The sequence below is a fragment of the Balaenoptera physalus genome (genome assembly GCF_965194825.1).
Source record: "Balaenoptera physalus genome assembly, contig: HAP1_SCAFFOLD_1864, whole genome shotgun sequence".
In the NCBI taxonomy this organism is placed as follows: Eukaryota; Metazoa; Chordata; class Mammalia; order Artiodactyla; family Balaenopteridae; genus Balaenoptera; species Balaenoptera physalus.
This window is the reverse complement of record NW_028124939.1, coordinates 1-14,104: the sequence shown is the minus strand read 5'-3', so window position 1 is coordinate 14,104 and position 14,104 is coordinate 1. Positions and strand designations below refer to the sequence as shown.

Below are 14,104 nucleotides of genomic sequence, written 5' to 3'. Positions count from 1 at the left end.
GACCTGCTGATAGGAGGAGTGAGGAAATTTCCAAAAAAGTCAACTGAATCTGGTCTGACCTAATACTTCCTCAAAAGGGACCCTGAATCATCTTGTGAGCCATCCTTAGGGCTTGTCCAAGGGATGTCAGCCAACCACAGCTCTCAAGTGAACTAAGAAAAAAAGGAAAGAAAGGAAAGGAAGGAAAGAGATTTAGGAAGTAGCTTATCCATATGATTTTTACATCTTTCTTCCCCACTATTTCTCTCCCTTGCAAAACACAGTGAGCTTAGTCACAAGGAATTGGTGTCCTACAGTACAGCCTGTAGGAAATGAGCCATCCCTTCCCCTACCCTTCACTGCACCTCTCAGAGTCACAGCCCGAATGTACAATATAATGGCTACAAAAGTTGGGCTGTGATTTGTATTCGTAATTTCTATCCACTGAATGAATTAAAATGACTCTGCGGGGTATCTCAAAACATCTGCATTTTATGGTGTTTCATATTTCCAGATGCAAATATTTTACTCAATTCCTGTGCACGTCAAACCTAACTCTCTGGGTGGGAAGAAGGGATTTGGCTCCAATGACAGAACAGCACAAGATTCAAAAACTATTTTAGGACCTAGTTCAGGCATTACACTATTTATTTATATCTACACTCAACTATTAGGCTGCATATATCATCATGTAAGAACTGATGTGCACACATTATACTGCAAACTATATAATGGCAATGTTTATATGCTGCAGTACAGTTTCTCTAGCCCTTAAGAAAATATCAGAGTGCAATGAGAAGTAGCCCCACTGCCCATATAATAAACAGGAAAGCCCAGAACGTACGATATGATGTTCAGAAGCTGATATTTGAAGTTATCTTCACCTCCTTTCCCTGGCTCCCCCTTGTTCTCTTATGAGAGTTAAAAGAGAATGAGCTCATCAGAGACAACAAAAATAGGAAGAAAAAGAAATTAAGCTAGTAAATAAACAGCAAATTGGAATATCTACTCCAGAAAAAAAAAAAAGTGAAGTCTGCATGATTATATGTCATGTTCCTCTACCTAGTTTTGCTGAGGAAGCCAGAAAGACATGGGGGGAGGTCCCCACCCAGGCATCAGGGAACCTGGCCCTGAAACCTACTCCCTGTGCCTCCCTGGCCAAGCTGCACCTATCAAATCTGCAACTCAGTTTCCTAATGGATAAAATGACAAACCTAGGCTGGGTTGTTTACATTCCCTTCAGCTCCACGCCCATAATTCTACTGACAGTAGAGAGAAGAGGCACCTGTGCCACAAAACCTTTTCGCCAGGGAAGAGTGTTCCTTTTGCACCATGACCCATTTCCTCAGGTGCTCAGACTCCAGGAACCACCTCCAGTAGAAAAGCTTGCCAAATAACTCTGTGTATTTGGGGGACCGTGGTTCGGACTTCAAAGTTTCTGCATCTCCCAGGAGGGCACGACACAGCTGAGGCTGAGAAGCAGCATCTGAGGGCCAGGGCCGCTAGGTGGGAGCACAGCTCAGACCACCGGGGCCTAAGTGAGGTAGCAGCAGTCAGCCTGGAAGCTGCAGGCAGGAACCAGCACGGGCTGGGAAGGGGCAGAGGCAAAGACCACCCCCATGCCCACCCCAACTTTACCCGCTGCAGCGTCTCAGGTAGGGCTCAAACCCAGGGAGCAAAACTGCAGCCACATCTGCTCACATGGGCTCACATCTGCACACACACGGGCGTGCACAGTGGTTTCAATTAAAAAATAAAATAAAAGGTTACTATTTAAAAATCAGGGGAATTCCCTGGAAGTCCAGTGGTTACGATCTCTGGCGGGGGAACTAAGATCCCGCAAGCCGTGTGGCACGGACAAAAAATTTTAAAAAATAAAAGTGAAACACCTGGATGTAATTTGAAAATAAAATAAAAATCAGGACATTTCAAACAAAAGTCAGGATATCTGGAATCTTCTATAGGCTGGAACCTAGTGGACCCTGTCCCCATAGGACTCAGCTCTCCAGGAACCCATGGGACACCTGCCTAGCTCCTGGGGGCAGGAGTTTGAGACCTCCTGCTCTAAATCTTAACCCATTAAGTGTGGATAACACTATCCCAAGGGGCTTGGGTGCTCAATGAGAAGGTCAAAGCCCACGATAAAGAGCCATGCAAGCGAGAATTATTATAATACATTATCTGCAATAACAGCTCCCCCAGGACCCCTTTTTAGGAAATGGGGGGGGGGAAAAAGCACACTTTCCGGCCAATTAAGATCTCTGTCAAACTGGTTACCTGAGTACTTTCGTCAATTTTGGAATTCCAAAGGCATTTACATGTGACTAAAACTTGAAAGTGCAGAAAAGTTTCAGCCTTCAAGTTTATATTCTGCTTCCACCCCTGCCCCCAAATCCTTGCAGAAACTATAAACTCTTCCGATGTACGCAGCCGCCTTTACAGTTCAATAAGGAATTGATCTAAGCAGCACTGCCTTTCGCATTTGAAAATCAAGGCGGTTGGGGACATCGAGTTAAGCAGCTAACGGGCAAAAGAATTGGGGCAGACTCCGTCCAAAGTCTGTCCAACAGGTGGGACGCTCATCAAGCGCAGACTTGCCTTCCAAGAACAAACAGGTCGCGTGGCTCAGCTTTCCTGGGGTTGTGACAGCGACAACCTTAGTCCCTTCCCGCGACAGGTTGGGGGGAAGCGCTAATGGAGTGAGTTATAAGATAATATGCTTCTGGAGTCTGTTTCCCAAGTTGCTGGAGATTTCTTTAGCTTTAGAGCTATGGAAATGTCATAAAAGCGGGGGAGGGTACTGGATAACCAGAATTTTAAAACGCGCCTTCCGGAAAAACTTTTGTCATCGGACACATTGGATACAAAAGTGCCTTCACCGACGACCTTACTTAAAAGCAAGGGGGCGAAGGGCCCTCCGCCGGCTCCTGCTCCGCCCACCCCACCCCACTCCACGCCCGCCCGTGGGTGCCGAGCCTGGGGCCCCACGCCGCCCCGCCGTCCCCGCCCCGCGACCCGCACTCACTGCTCAGCCGGGCACCGCACCACGGCTCGCGGCTGCCCCCCGGCCACCGCTTTCTCGCCCTCCAGCGCCGCGGCCCCCGCCTCCCCCGCCGGCTTCTCAGCACAGCTCTCCCCCGGCCACGCTCCGGGCTGAAGCATCGTCCCCCGACTCATGGGGCCTCCGCCGGCGGCGGGGCCGCAGGGGTTCGGCCGCCTCCCAGCGATCCGGAGCCCCTCCCGTCGGGGCACCCGGCAGTGGCCGCCACTGCAGCGCTGCTGCCTGCCGGCTACCGACGGCGCACAGGACGCTTCCGCGCGCGTCACCACCGCCCGCCCCGCGGCCTCTGACCCGCGACGAGTGGGCGCGGCCCGCGACGGCCGGGAGTCCTGCGACGCGGAGCCTGCGCCTGCGCCTGCGCCTGCGCCTGCGCCTGCGCCTGCGCCTGCGCCTGCGCCTGCGCCTGCGCACGCGCCTGCGCAGCGCCTGCGCAGCGCCTGCGCACGCGCATGCGCACGCGCATGCGCCTGCGCGGGCCGAGCAGCCCGAGAGGACCGCCCACGCGAAGCGCTATGGCGAGTGCTCCACCCCCGCGCGCCGCCGGCCCGCCCCAGAGTTCCCCGCGCGCGGTCATTGACCTCAGGCTCGCGGTAGCTGTTCGTCCTCGCGTACCCGGGCGTGAGAGAGAGAAAGCGCTGGACAAGTGGCGGGACTCGGCCTCGGTGAGGAGGAAGAGGGCCGGCCTGGGGCGTGAAGGGCACTAACATGTTTGGGCGCCTTACAGTGTCGCTCTGGGCTTCGGAGCCTCGCCCTCCGCCGGAGGAGTTTCCTCGGCTGTAGAGCGAGGGATGTGGTCCGAGTGGGTGATGTGCGGCTTCCCCGGCCTCCCAGGGGCGATGCCGTCACCACCTGCCCTGAGCCTGGAGCCCGGCGGGCTCTGGCCTTCGGCGTGGTGCCGCGCTTGTCGCTCCAGAGCTGAGTTAACAACCATCCCCTCCGTGAGAAGGGGGACACGGTCCTACCCAGCCGGTGGGCCAGCGTAGCTGCTTGTGTGTGTGTGTTGTTGGACTACATTCTTTCAAATAGGAAATTTGGGGGGCTTCCCTGGTGGCGCAGTGGTTAGGAATCTGTCTGCCAATGCGGGGGACATGGGTTAGAGCCCTGGTCTGGGAAGATCCCACATGCTGCTGAGGAACTAAGCCCGTGCTCCACAACTACTGAGCCACCTGCCACAACTGCTGAGCCTGCACTCTAGAGCCCACGAGCCACAACTACTGAGCCTGCGCTCTAGAGCCCGCGAGCCACAACTACTGAGCCTGTGCTCAAGAGCCTGCAAGCCACAACTACTGAGCCCACATGCCACAACTACTGAGCCTGCACTCTAGAGCCTGCAGGCCACAACTACTGAGCCCACGTGCCACAACTGCTGAGCCTGCACTCTAGAGCCCGCGAGCCACAGCTACTGAGCCCGCATGCCACAACTGCTGAGGCTGCGCTCTAGAGCCCGCAAGCCACAACTACTGAGCCCGTGTGCCACAACTACTGAGCCCGCGTGCCACAACTGCTGAGGCTGTGCCCTAGAGCCTGCGAGCCACAACTATTGAGCCCTCGTGCCATAACTACCAAAGTCCGGAGCCCATGCTCTGCAACGACAGAGGCTGCTGCAGTGAGAAGTCCATGCACCACAACAAAGAGTGGCCCCCGCTCACCGCAGCTAGGGAAAGTCTGCAGCGACGAAGACCCAACGCAGCAAAAATAAATAAATTAATTAATTAAATAAATCTATTAAAAAAAAACCAAATAGGAAATTTGATTGAGAAGGAGCAAGAGCAAAGGGAAAATATTAACAGACTTCAAAGATGAGAAGACAAAAATGTTTCCTGTCCAGGGAGGGAATAGCAGAGTAGCTGCTAAAGATGAGCAGCAGTCATGGGTGCAGGGGGCAAAGAGCACAGGGCCAAAGTATGGAGGAAGGGAATGGCTTGGGCAGTTCGGAAACCTACAAGGGGTTCTGGGGTAAAATGGGTTCATAATGGGGTTTTATTGAAAGATGAACCTGGAAGAAGGGTACTGGAGACCAGATCTTGAAAAGCCTCCTTCAGCTAACGGGAAACCTTGTGTTTGATCCTCCTTGAAAGATCGGAAGGAGATTATTTTAAAAGGTCATTTTGTCTGCAGTTAGAGAAAAGGTTGGAAAAGGGACAGGGAAACCAATATAGGGAGACTATGTAGTAATGGGCATCAAAGGGAGAAACTGGCTGGAAAGAATACTTGCATTTTATGGCAAAGAACTGTGGCGGGTTTTCCACTTTAATTTTATTTGAAAAAGTAAAATACACATGCTAAAAAAATTCAGAGCATACAAAAGAATATGCAGTCGAATTTTGTATGGATGTTAAGGGTGTGGGATTATAGTGGGATGACTAGTGTCCCCTAAAATTCATTCTCCAACTGGAAATGCAATGTGACCTTATTTGGAAATAATCTTTGAAGATGTAATCAGGTAAAATGAGGTCCTGCTGGATTAGAGTGGGTCCTAAATCCAATGTCTGGTATCCTTATTTAAGAAGAGAGGATGCAGACATATATAAACACAGAAGGAATTAGGATATGTGAAGATGGAGGCAGAGATTGGGGTGATGTAGCTAGAAGCCAAGAAATGCCAGGAGCTGCTGGTAGCTAGGAAAAGACAAAGGTTATTCCAAAGAGCCTTCAGGAGAAGCATGGCCCTGCTGACAACTTGAGTTCAGATATCTCCTCTCAAGAACTGTGAGAATAAATTGCTGTTGTTTTAAGCCTCTCGGTTTGTAGTACTTTGCAGTAACCACCCTAGGAAACTAATACAGGGATAAAGATGAAGGCTTGTAAAATACTATCAGGCTGAATTTATTGATAAGAGCCTACAAAGCAGATACATTTTACCTCAAAGGGTTAGAAAAAGATTAAGTTTGTTTGATTGTTTGCTGAGTATGTCTCTTCCAGTTGTACCTGTGGAACTAAGAAAATAACCACAAGATGGCTTTCAGAGCCCAGTGGACTCACTGTGAGAAGAAACTGGCAAAAACACCATTGATCACTGACTTCCTTCCACCCAAAAGTGTCTACACTAAATGAAGTTGAAGTGCCAGAACTGCCTAGGATACTGTAGAGGAAGATCTCCAAAGTCTTGGGAAGATGGGAATCTTAGAGTTGATTTATCATGTAAGACTTTCTCACCCACCTCAGGAGGGTCCAGAGGACATTCCCCTTCAACATGACTATGAGAAGTAATTTGTGAAGTGAGTCCCAGCACCTTGAAGAGATCTGCAATTGCTCCTCTCTGTATTCAGATGTATCTTACAATGGAATCTGTTATCATCAAACAGATTCTTAAATGCAGTGGTGATGATGGGATCTCAGGGTGGCAGGTAGGGACCAGTGTGGTTGCTGTAACGGACAGCTGAGCCAAAGCAGTTATCAGAATTATCTGACTCGCAAAGACCTATGGTATCGGCTAGTTGCTCATGGTGTCCCTAGAAAAGAAATAGATGGATAATTACTAAATTCTTACTTGGTCTTTATAAGCAGAAGAGTTCTGGGAACTCCCTGGTGGTACTCAGTGCTCTCACTGCCGAGGGCCCTGGTTTAATCCCTAGTCAGGGAACTAAAATCCCAGCGCAGCCAAAAAATATATAAGCAGAAGAGTTCCAGGTCTATGAACAGAAACCCTAACTTGTGTCACCAAAACAGAAAGTCACAGCCCCTCAATCAGTTCCCAGGCTTGAGCCAATTTACATACCCAGAACTCTGAATGAAGGGGAGGCCAGGTCTTCTTGAGGAAGGACCCTACTTCAGTGCCAAAAATGTATAGTGTTAATTTTTTCCCCAGCCTACCCCACAGGGTCCTATAGCCATCAACAAGAGTGACTGTGCATTGGGGGAAAGGAAATAACCAGACTTTTGGGGCTTAGTAGACAGTGGGTTTGACCTAATTCATGGAAACCCAAAATATCACTGTATCTACCTATCAGAGTAGGGGCTTGTGAAGGTCAAATTATCAGTGGAATTTTAGCTCAGGTTCATCTTATGTTAGGCCCAGTGGGTCTCTGAACACATCCTGTGGTTATTTCCCCAGTTCCAGAATGCATAAAAAATGGACATGCTCAGCAGCTGGCAGGATCCCCACAATGGTCCCCTGACCTGTAGAGTGAAGGCTGTTACTGTAGGAAAGGACAAATAGAAGCCACTAGAACTGTTGCTACCTATAAAAATGTAAACCAAAACAATACCACATTTTTGGAGGGATTGCAAAGATTAGTACCACTATCAAGAACTTGAAAGTTGCAAAGGTTGTGATATGCATCACATCCCTTTTCAACTCACCTATTTGGCATGTGCAGAAGACAGATGGATCTTGGAGCATGACTGGATTTTTGTAAATCCGGTTATGTAATGATCCCTGTTGCACTGCTAAACCAGATGTGGTTTCATTGCTTGAGCAAATCAACACATTTCCCAGTACCTGGTGTGCAGCTATTGATCTGGCAAATGCTTTTTCCTTTATATGTGTTGAAAAAGACCACCGGAAGGAGTCAACTGGCAAGGTCAGCAGCACACCTTCACTGTCCCACCACAGGTTATATCAACCCTCCAGCCCTATGTCATGATTTAGTCTGCAGAGACTAAATCCCCTTCCCCTTCCACAGAACATCACACTGGTCTATTACGTTGATGATGATATGCTGATTAGTCCTGGTAGACAGGAAGTACCAATTACTGTACACATATTGGTAAGATATTTGCATGTCAGAGGATGGGAAGTAAATCCCCCCCCAATTCAGAGGCCTTCTACCTCAGTGAAATTTCTAGGGGTCCCTTGGAGTTGAGTATATCAAGATATCACTTCTAAGTGAAGGATAAGTTGTTACATCTGGCCCCTCCTACTGTTAAAAAAAAAGAGGCATAACACCAAGTGAGCGAAGAGAAGTCTCTGCAACGGTCCAGGCTGCTGTGCAAGTTACTTTTCCACTTGGGTCATATGATTCAGTTGACCCAGTGATGCTTGAAGTGGCAGATAGAGATATTTGGAGTCTTTGGCAAGTACATATAAGTGAATCACAATGCAAACCTTTAGGATTTTGTAGCAAAGCCCTGCCATCCTGTGAAGATAACTACTCTCCTTGTGAGAAACAAGTTTTGGCTTGCTGACGGACCTTAGCAGAAATGAATACTTACCCATGGGCCAGGTTACAATGCGACCTGAGCTCAGTGATCAATCATACTGATGGTATGTAACCTTGATGTGATCGGATGCAAAGGGCACCGCACCTCTGTGATCTTCCAAACACCCATAACCCCAGTCTAATGAGAGGAACACCAGACAAATTGCAAACTCCATTAGAGGGGCATCCTAAAAATTACTTCACCAGTTCTCTTCAAAACTGTCAAGGCCACCAAAAACAAGAAAAGTCTGAGAAACTATCACTCAAGAGGAGCCTAAGGAGACATGACAGCTAAATGTAATGTGGTATTCTGGATGGGGTCCTGGAACAGAAAAAGACATTAGGTTAAACAAAAGAAGTATGAATAAACTATGGACTTTAGTTAACAATAATGGATCAAAATTGGCTCATTAAGTAATAAATATACCATACTAATGTAAGATATTAGTAATAGGAGAAATTGGGTACAGGGTATATAGGAGCTCTGTACTATCATATCCATTTTTCTATAAATCTAAAACTATTCCCCCCCAAAGTCTATTATATTAGAAAGAAATCAAACTCAAATCACCATGTCACAAAATGATAAACCAAGACTTTCCAAAATAAGGAAGAATGTCAAATTATGGTCTTATTTTGTACTTCAATAGAAAGATTTAAATTTAATTATTTCATCTTTAATCCTTTAAAATTGCTATTGTGTATGTGTTTTATTGTATACATAGTACATAAACACAGAGGTATGTGTGTGTATTTTTAATGTATATGTGCATATTGGGAATGTCCAAAAATTTTTTAACCAGCATTACAGAACTAAATTATTAGAGAACAAGTGTGTAAACTAAATAAGTCACAAACTAAATCAGAGTTTCTAAGAGGGAGTTGTGAAACATAAGCCCATGGACTGTGATATAATTACAGTTAGCCTATTGTTATGTCAAGATGAATAAAAAATAGCAGAAAAATCTATAAGCCTAAGTAAAAGCCTATATAATAACATTGCTAGAGACAATTCCAGTTAGTTTCCAGCTTCTTCTTAGAATCAAACATTCCTAAATTAGATAACTAAAAGTAAAATTGTGATATAATAATGTGTAAGTCCTTAGACTTGGTAACATATTTTGAACCATCTCAAACTGATATTACTTCTTCAATGGTCTTGCCTAGAATAGTTAATGCATGAAAGATTCTGAGCTCCTTTTCTTTGAATACTTCAGCCCTTATTTACAGTAACTGTTCATGAAGAATACTACTGAGCCATTACAGTTTTTATTTGTTGGAATGATTGATTTTTTAAATTCTCTATAAGGAACTTAGTACAAGTTGGATGCATATCTCCCTCTTCAATACCAAAAACTCGTATTTTACAGCAAAGTTAAAACACCCTATATTTTTACTCTATGGAATTTCCCAATGTCACAGCTATAAAAAATAGACTACAAGTGTATTCCGTACATCAGTTTCGAAAGTAGTCACAGGTACTTTTTAGTTTATTCTAGTTTCACAGGTTCATGTACTATACTCATGCTTGGCAGGAAGTATCACTTGTTTCACTTAAAAATTAACTACTCTAGGAATACCTGTGTATTTATTTGAAAGACACCCCCCCCCCTTTTCAGCATGTCTCTTGATTGTAGAATGCTCATTATTTTTAAATAGGACTTTGGGGGTGGGAGCTACTATGTCTTTGCAGTTCTGAGACTAGAAGAAATAACTTTACAGGGAAAAAATTAGAAATAGTTCATTAAAAAATATCTTGCACTAGTAATAGTTTACCTAAAAACCCCCAAAATTGTCCACAAGAGTTTTTCTTGGGAGAAGTGTGTCATCATGAAATTTTATCATGAAATTCAAACCATTTCATACATAAGGAGACGACAGAGGATGATGTTATAAAAAGACTTGGAATTCTGGAAAATATTAAATGAGTCTTTTGCCTCCAGCTAAACAGAATTTCATCCTAAACAAATAATTCAGGCAGCTGATTATCTTAAATTATTTGAAGAGCTTCTAAAATGGAATTCCATACCCTTAGTGCCTTAATATCTGCTATGGACTGAATCATGGCCCCTCCAAATTTATATGTTGAGACCCTAACCCCCAATGTAACTATATTTGGTGATATGAGTTGAATATTTGTGTCCTCCCAAAATTCATGTGTTGAAACCCTATACTCAAATGCGGTGGTATTAGGAGGTGGGGCCATTGGGAGGTAATTAGGATCAAATGAGTCAGGAGGGTGGAGTCCTCATGAATGAGATTAGTACCTTATAAGAGTCACAAGAGTATCTGGTCTTGCATTTAGGTCTTTAATCCATTTTGAGTTATTTTTGTGTATGGTGTTAGAGAATGTTCTGATTTCATTCTTTTACATGTAGCTGTCCAGTTTTCCCAGCACCATTTATTGAAGAGACTGTCTTTCCTCCATTGTATATTCTTGCCTCCGTTGTCATAGATTAATTGACCATAAGTGCATGGGTTTATTTCTGGGCTTTCTATCCTATTCCATTGATCTATGTGTCTGTTTTTTTGTACCATACTGTTTTGATTACTGTAGCTTTAGAGTATAGTCTGAAGTCAGGGCACGTGATTCCTCCAGCTCTGTTCTTCTTTCTCAAGATTGTTTTGGCTCTTTAGTTTCTTTTCTGTTTCCACACACAGTTAAAATTTTTTTGTTCCAGTTATGTGAAGAACGCCATTGGTAAATTGATAGGGTTTGCATTGAACCTTTAGATTACTTTGGGTAGTATGGTCATTTCAACAATATTGATTCTTCCAATCCAAGAACACGGTATATCTTTCCATCTGTTTGTGTCATCTTCATCGTATAGTTTTTGGAGTACAGGAACTGCTAGAGGAAAATATAAGCATAACACTCTTTGACATAAATCGCAGCAATATATTTTTGGGTCTGTCTCCTAGAGTAATGGAAACAAAACCAAAAATAAACAAATGGGACCTAATTAAACTTAAAAGCTTTTTCACAGCAAAGGAAATCATAAACAAAATGAAAAGACAACCTACAGACTGGGAGAAAATATTTGGAAATGATGCAACCAACAAGCGATTGAGCTCCAAAATATACAAACAGCTCATACAGCTCAATATCAAAAAACAAACAACCCAATCAAAAAATGGGCAGAAGGGACTTCCCTAGTGATGCAGTGGTTAAGAATCTGCCTGCCAGTGCAGGGGACATGGGTTCAAGCCCTGGTCCAGGAAGATCCCACATGCCGCGGAGCAACTAAGACCATGTACCACAACTACTGAACCTGTACTCTAGAGCCTGTGAGCCACAACTACTGAACCCGAGTGCCACAAATACTGAAGCCTGCACACCTAGAGCCGTGCTCTGCAACAAGAGAAGCCACCACAATGAGGAGCACATGCACTGCAATGAAGAGTAGCCCCCACTCGCCTCAACTAGAGAAAGCCCACACACGGCAACGAAGACCCAACACAGCCAAAACTAAATAAATAAAAATAAATAAATCTATTTTAAAAAATGGGCAGAAGACCTAAACAGACATTTATCCAAAGAAGACATACAGATGGCCAGCAGGCACATGAAAAGATGCTCAACATCGCTAATAATTAGAGGAATGCAAATCAAAACTGCAGTGAGGTATTACCTCACACCAGTCAGAATGGCCATCATCAAAAAGTCTACAAATAATAAATGCTGGAGAGGGTGTGGACAAAAGGGAACCCTTGTGCACTGTTGGTAGGAATAAACTACTGCAGCCACTGTGGAGAACAGTATGGAAGTTCCTTAAAAACTAAAAATAGAGTTACCATGTGATCCAGCAATCCCACTCCTGGGCATATATCTGGAAGAGATGAAAACTCTAAATCAAAAAAATGCATTCACCCCAATGTTCATAGCAGCACTATTTACAATAGCCAAGACATGGAAGCAACCTAAATGTCCAATGACAGATGAATGGATGAAGAAGAGGTAGTATATTTATACAATGGAATACTACTCAGCCATAAAAAAGAATGAAATAATATGGTTTGTAGCAACACGGACCTAGAGATTATCATACTAGGTGAAGTAAGTCAGAGAGAGAAAGACAAATATCCTATGATATCATTTATATATGGAATCTAAAAAATGATACAACTGAACTTATTTACAAAACAGAAATGGATTCACAGACACAGAGAACAGACTTACACTTACCAAAGGGGAAAGGAGAGGGGATGGATAAATTAGGAATTTGGGATTAAAAGATACACACTACTATATATAGAATACATAAACAACAAGGACTACTGTATAGCACAGGGAACTATATTCAATATCTTGTAGTAACCTATAATGGAAAATAATCTGAAAAAGAATATATATATATATACACATATATATATATAACTGAATCACTGCTGTACACCTGAAACATTGTAAGTTGATTATATTTCAGTAAAAAATTATAAATACCAAAAATAAATTACATTTATTAATTTTTTAAAAAAGAGTCACAAGAAAGTTTGCTCTTCCTCTCTGCTCTCTGCCAGGTGCAGATATAAGGAGAAGTCAGCAGTCTACAAATCAGAAAACTTTCCTTACCAGAACTCAACCGTACTGGCACCCTGCTCTTGAACTTCCAGTCTCCAGAACTGTAAGAAATAAATTTCTGTTGTTTAAGCCATCCAGTGTATGGTAGTTTGTTACAGCAGCTTGAATTCACTAAGACATTTAGAGATAGGACCTGTGAGGAGGTGATGAAGGTTAAATGAGGTCATAAAGGTGGGGCCCTAATCTGACAGGGTTGGTGTCCTTATAAGAAAAGGAAGAGACACCAGACTTCTCTCTCTACCATGGAGGACACAGAAGGCAGCCATCTGAGAGCCAGGAAGAAAGCTCTCAGCAGAAACCAAATCAGGTAGCACCTTGATCTTGTACTTCCCAATCTCCGGAACTGTGAGAAAATAAATTTCTGTTGTTTAAGCCACCCAGTCTATGGTATTTTGTCATGGCAGCCCAAGCCAACTAAGACAGTATCATAGAGTACTTCTTTATACTTACCTTTTAGGACAAGCATCTGGGTTCCTTTGGAAAGGAAGCCCAACATTCATACTGTACACTGGAATTTAGAAAGAGCTAGAGGGACAAATTGTAGAAGTTTCCTAAGAAAATAGAGGTAAGGAAGAGATTCTTAGTCATTTCTGTGCCCTAACATAGGAAATCTTCACCTCCTAGAGTAATCTGATGTTAGGTTGATGATTTTCATATAACCTCATCTTGTCTCCATCAAAGTCAGAGGAGAAAACATCACCCTACTATTACCAAAAACTCTCCACTTGCAATAAGGTAGGTTGTCAACCATACTTGGTATGACTTAAAAAAGTCATACCAGGATATTGCTGACAAAGTAACAAGGGCTTTCTAGATCTTTTGCTAATCATTGTCTCATGAATTTTTTCTTTTTACTTGCTCCAGAATTTTAGAGGATAGTTGACTAGGTCTTCTCCAGAAGATAAGGCGGCATAATTTCATTATCATTGCATCATTTTCCAAAGACCCTGGCAGCTAGAATTCACCTTAAAATAATGATCTTCAAAGTGGGGTACCTCTATCTCTTGAGGTACACCAGGGCCACTTCATACAGCTGTGCAGCATAGGCCCTGGGGTGAAAGATACCTTTCACAGCTGTACGAGGGCATGGATAGGACTATTTTCCTTTCTGACCACTTCGCTTATGTTCACCATGTTCTTACTTTACAAAAACAAAAGACTGCTCTCTTATCCATCCCAAATCTTACTACAGTGTGTCTCTCAAGGGCTGTGTTGCCCAATACAATAGTCACTAGTCACATGTGGATATTGAGCACCTGAAGTGTAGCTGGTATGAATTAAGATTTGCTGCTTGTATAAAATACTACAAGGAATAGTACCAAAAAAAAAAAAATGTAAAAC

The 14,104-nt window shown here is 43.9% G+C and overlaps 1 long non-coding RNA gene across 1 annotated transcript; it reads left to right on the top strand.

The window, feature by feature from the left end:
* Positions 1 to 3,510: 3,510 nt before the first annotated feature.
* Positions 3,511 to 12,836, top strand: LOC309654069. The gene is made up of 2 exons (XR_014259796.1): positions 3,511 to 3,702; positions 12,703 to 12,836. It is a non-coding gene; the product is annotated as an uncharacterized lncRNA (long non-coding RNA).
* The last annotated feature ends 1,268 nt before the right edge of the window (positions 12,837 to 14,104 follow it).